This window comes from Neltuma alba, unplaced genomic scaffold, assembly GCF_004799145.2.
Source record: "Neltuma alba isolate B1F8T4 unplaced genomic scaffold, ASM479914v2 tig00010389_pilon, whole genome shotgun sequence".
NCBI lineage: Eukaryota > Viridiplantae > Streptophyta > Magnoliopsida > Fabales > Fabaceae > Neltuma > Neltuma alba.
In genome coordinates this window covers 576,512-582,606 of record NW_021635292.1, presented here as the reverse complement: position 1 = coordinate 582,606, position 6,095 = coordinate 576,512, and positions in this window count along the sequence as shown.

Sequence of the window (6,095 nt, the reverse complement as noted above, 5' to 3'; positions counted from 1 at the left end):
AATACTTTAATCTTTCTTACATTTTATTTTAGGTACGTGTAGCTCCCTCTATTTTACAAACATACGCTTAAGTTTAAACTGCTAATTTTGTTAAGAATATTCTTAAAAAAATTTAAATAAATTTTTTTCCTAATCTTGCCTTCATCAAACAAAATCCCTAATTTTGGCTAAAACTACGTTGAAGAATTTATTACTTTTATTTTTATTTTCTTTAATTTTATTTTATTTTATTTTTCAAATAATTATTTGTTTATTTTTTATCATACTGGGACAGAAGTTCAAGTAATTTAGGTAGTATATATGAAAAATGTAATTAGTTCTATTAATAAATATATAAATTAGATTAAATATGTTTATAAATGGTTGTAGCAAAAATGTGTTTGAAATATTCTTGTTATATCATGATTTGTATTATACGATAAAATATGTATTTGAAATATTCTTTCAGTCATTTAAAAGAAACCTAAAGAAATAAGTTTCAATACATGTGATAAAAAATCAAAATTATAAATTTTATAATATAATAATAATTAATAAATTTTAGTGCACATTAGAAAGTTTGAAAATATATGCCTTATAATTATTTTTATGTTGCATAACAAAGTTTTGAAAATGTTTAAATAATTCTTATGTTAAAGAGCGGTATTTTAGTCAAAACAAAAATTTTGGAGTCAAACTTAATGGTTAACTAATGATTTGACTGGATGAGGAAAAAAATTAAGATGTTAGAAATAGTAGAAAAATAATATGAAGGTGCTGAATATAAATAAGATCAAAATGTTAGATGTAACAAAAAAAAACCAACTTTACTCTATTTTGTTTGATTGATAATTCATAAAGAACAAAAGTTTGTGTGTTGTGTGTTTTCAAATTATAAATCGAGTAACCACCAGGGCCTTCCCCTTTTTTGCCTTCACAACCAGCCAACCAGTATGGGCTTAGTTGAGCTACAAAACCCCAGCAAGGACCTTAATTAATAAAGAGAAAGGAGATAACCATGTGCTGGCGGAGAGGTAGCAGAGAGGATATATGATAAAATGGAAAGAATGGGGAATAAGAGAAGGAAACGCTATGTACATGGAAGGTCACATTAAATATATATAAAGAATAGAGAGCTATCTGCTATGTTCATTGGGGCACTTTCACTTGTGCTCAACTTTTAAATGAAAGATTAACTTTTATGCATTTTATAGCCAAACAAGATGAAATGGTTCAATGGTCAATCCATGTAAGGTTTGACATCTCTGCTACATCGTGGCTCAATTAAGTGATCAAGATGAGATTATACGTTAACAAAGGCAAGAATCCAGGATGCCGCCAAAAAGTTGTAAAATTTCTTCAATCTGTCATATGATGGGAATTAAATTTCCAGCTCCGAGAAATTTAAACAAAGGAAAAAAGGAAGTACGGGAATCTTTTGCTGTCATATATTGTTGTCAATCAGTGATTGATTTGATAAATTTCAGAATAAAGTTTATTTATTGTTTTTTTTCTTTTCTTTTTGGAATTACTTCACCTGGTATTTCAAAGTAGACCTCGTATAACGGGAAAATTCAGGTTTAAACTAATTCGGATTCGGCTGTGGTAGGACCCCGAGGGCGGCTGTGGTAGGATCCTAATGGCGCTTAGCTTCCACCAAATATTTAACACTGCTGCATGTCCAAGACTCAAACTCGAGACTTTTGATTAAACTAGAATGCTTGCCACTTAATCTAAGTGCTTGATGGTTGTTTCTTCCTTTTCTTAGGAGTGATGAAAGCACACTGCCCGCCAAACTCTTTTTCCCTCTTAGCAAAAATATGGGAAATGGTAATGCTCAATGTTCATTGTGTTTACGGGTCATAAAAGCACAGCGCAAAATTTAATGCGCTTGCTCGTATATTTTGCAAGATGAGCAGTGAAGGGCATCCAAAAATGACAAAAGTGCTTTGTGGTCATTTATGAGGATTTGGTGTGGAGGGCATTATTGTTTGTCAAGGAATGTTGGATTCATCCCAATGAATAAACCCTAAATCCAAACTAAAAGTCTTACTCCCAATGGGCTCCATTGTGTTACTACAGTACGTGTGAGTAGGATTTTTTTTTTTGACATGTTTCTTTGTGTTTAAATTACAGTTAAGGTGCAAATTTATAGATAAAGTATTTTGTCATGGGCATCTAACATTATAAAAAAATTTTAGGCATAAAAGTACACATGAAGTATTCAACATAGTAAAAAAAAAAAAAAAACACTATTGCTAAGTTAACTAACGCTTATCATTTAACAAAATGTAGGTCAAGATAATAGTGCAAAAACATAAAATTTTCAACAGCTGTGGTGTTTTTGCACCATTTTAAAAATTTTATGTATACTTTTATGTCATTTTTTTGTTCACATGTTTGTTGCCAATGACATTTTTGTACAATTTTGAATACTTTATATGTACTTTTTTTTATCCAAGAAAATTTTATAGTATTTGATACTCTTCGCAAAATACTCTATTGATAAATTTTCATCTTTGCCTTTTAAATTATTATATATTGGTATTTCACTAAAAACAATTAGATCTGACAGATAATTTTTTTTTAATTAAACTAAGTGTTTGAAACTTGAGCCATTAATATTGATCAATATGTTATTAAATCCTGCTCACTTGCGTTGTTAACATACACTTATTAAACTTTTGAGACATTTATGTTTCATTTCAGAACACTATGGCTATGTCTGTAAATCTAGTAGTGCCGGTTGACCTCCTCGCTATGGGCCAGCTTGCTGTGAGTGGGAGCCCATGTCGGCTGGTCCTAAAAAGATTTAGCTAACCTGAGCCTGTCAAGGGTGGATTGGCGGGTTATGGGCTGGAGAAAAAAAATACACATCAAAATGAGCTCACACTATTTCAACCCAACCTTGCTGCTTTTGGCGGGTTAACCCAGTTGGATTTACGAGCTCAATTCATATTACCACACCACATCTATACGTGTGTGAATGATAATTGCATGCAATACCGGAAAACCCGCCATATTAATATACTTTTTCTTTTTATTTTTTTTCCAATTACATGTTGATATACTAAATTCAAATTACAAGTTTCGATAGACTAAATTCAAATTACTTTTATACCTTCGTTGAATTATATAATTATATTAATCCCAAAACTTGCAAATATAGAAGTATAATCTATTTCACATGATTGTTCTATTAATATAAAAATAATAGATTAACAAAAAATTGAAAAAATAAATATAAAATCAAGTACTTAACATAAAATAGAGCTATGTTTCTAATTATGAGCAGCACATTAAATTTTTTATTAAGAGTAATTAAATAATAAGGTTATAAAAAGCTTTTAAAAAAGGAGGCCTGCCCAAATGGCTCATGGGCTCGAATTGACGGGTTGAGTCGTTGAGTTTTGGGTTCAGTCTATGTTGTTAGATCTACTTCAATTAATGTCAATTCATCACTAACGGGCCTTGGTCCAAGTAGTAAGCGGCTTGATATCATTTAAGTGAGGTATCGAGTTCGAGTCTCAGTGTATGCAGAAATTCCCGTTGTGAGACTTACCCACCACAGTTAGGTGCGCGACGCGGGTCAGATCCAGATGTAGTCAGATTAAAGTTTCGGTGAATTGGATGGGCAACAAAAAAAAAAAAAGTCAATTCATCAATTGAACTTGCTCGGAACTTCTGAGCCTCAACTTCTTATGATCGAGTCTTCATACCAAGATCGACCCTTAAATATGATAATAGTACGTACCCAGTATGGACACGGGAATACACACACGTTATCTATTTGTTCTAATTGTTAACGATTAAGGAATATTTCCTGGATCATGTGGTGCAAAATCTAATTTTATATAAAAACAATAATATTATTATATGTTCCGAGCGAAATACTAATAATAATTACTGTGATGTATTCATTACGTATATTTTAAATTTCAAGTTTAATTTATTTGATTTTATTTGATTCTATATAGATTTGGATTTATTACGAATTTAATTTAATACAGTTTATTTAATCTCAGCGTGAAATATAAAATATAATACGCTAAAATGTTTAGATATAATATAAATATTTACATGACAGAAGAATGAATTTTCATTACTATATCAAATCATTATCTTAACAGTTGATTAAATATAAAAACAAAACAAATGATATCTTAAAATTGCAATATATACGCATTATTTTATATTTGTTTGGATGGAATAGATTATAAGATTGGCATTTTGGCGTGGGGATGACTAATGGAGAGCAGAAAAAGAGTTGCAAATTGATAAAGAGCAAAGATAGATATATGAGTGTGTTTGATGATTGGAAGTAACAGAGAATAAGAAAAGGAAAGGCTATTGTGTACGAGCTGCCAAATAAAGGTACAAAATTTTTATTAACGACTTGCCTGCGTAATTTTCTTACTCCATAGAGACTTGCTCTCTCCGGTCCTAAATATAAAATCCTTTTTGTGGTGTAATTTACACCACAAAAAGGGTTTTATATTTAGGACCAGAGAAGTACATATCTTTTCTGGCTTTCTTTATGATATTATAAGCATCAAATTAATAAAAGTTTTCAGTGACGACAAGTCATCGCTGAAAAGTCGTTGCCGTAGCAGCCGCGGCTAAAAACTTTCAGTGGCGACTAAAAAAGTTGCCGTTGAAAAATACTTTCAATGGCGACTTTTAGAAGTTTCGGCGGCGTTCGGCAGCGACATTCTTGTCGCCGCTAAAAGACTTTTCAGCCCGAAAGTGTTTTCAGCAGCGACTTTTTGGTCGCCGCTGAAAGTAATGTCTAAGAAGAATGTGTCTTCTTCAAGGTTCGAACTCGTGACTGCCTCCTTTCGTGTCCAATCTTCTTGCCGCTGAGCCAGATTGAATTTGTTTATTAATATTGTAAAATAAAATATATATCATTATATTACACTTTCAGCTGCGACAAAAAAAGTAGCCGCTAAAGATCCACTTTTAGTGGCGACACTTTTATCGCCGCTGAAAGTTTTAGTTTCAACAGCAAACTTTTAGCGGCGACAAAAAAAGTCGCTGCTGAAGGTCCACTTTCAGCAGCGAACTTTTAGCAGTGATAAAAAAAAGTCGCCGCTGAAGGTCCACTTTCAGCGGCGACAAAAAATGTCACCGCTAAAACTAAGATTTTCAGTGGCGACGAAAATGTCGCCGCTGAAAGTGGACTTTCAGCGGCGACTTTTTTTATCGCCGCCGAAAGTCGTCGCCTAAAGTCTGTTTTTTTGTAGTGTACCCCTATCTAAATATTTTTTAAGTGTATCATATTTTATATTTTGCGCTGACATTATATAAATTATATTAAACTATACATCTAGAGTCATAATGAAATCAAAATCAAAATTATTAATATTTCAATTAAATATTTTTTAAGTTTATCATATTTTATTATTGTTTTGTTATTTTGAACCCATGTTATACACAAAATATTCCCTAACTATTATCAATTGAGAATAAATAGATGCTCACACACACACACGCACGCACGCTCCAGAGACCATTATGATTAAGTATTGTAAATGTTATAGTTATTTATACCCGTAATAGGCCTATCATACTGGGTACTTACTGTTACCTTGTCCAAGGATTGATCCTCGTATAAATACTGTCACATGGAGTTGGGACCCACATAGATTCTTGGCAAGTTCATCGATGAATTCACATCCATTTAAGGAATTCAAAATCCATAATAGCCATTATTGTCATATATGATTTGGTTTCTTTAAAAGCAAGAACTGGAATATGCAAATTAAATGCATGTGCCTGCAGTTCATGTTAAAGTTGATTTGTCTTTTGTTTCTTTGGCAATAACTTTTAGCCATTCTAAATTCCAAATATCGCATGCAATTATCATTCACACAAATGACACGGCTCTGAAATGAAACAGAAAAATGACACAAAAATTCTCAAAAAGTTTGATAGATACATTTTAACAATGCAAATTAGCATGTATTAATTAATAGTTACCTGTAGGATCTAATATTGAAACATCTAATTAGGTAACAATTTTTTCTAGTGAAATGCCCACAAAAAATAATTTAAACACAAAAAACTGGTCAAAAGATCCTCCCACATCGTAGTTTAGTAACACCGTCCCTTGG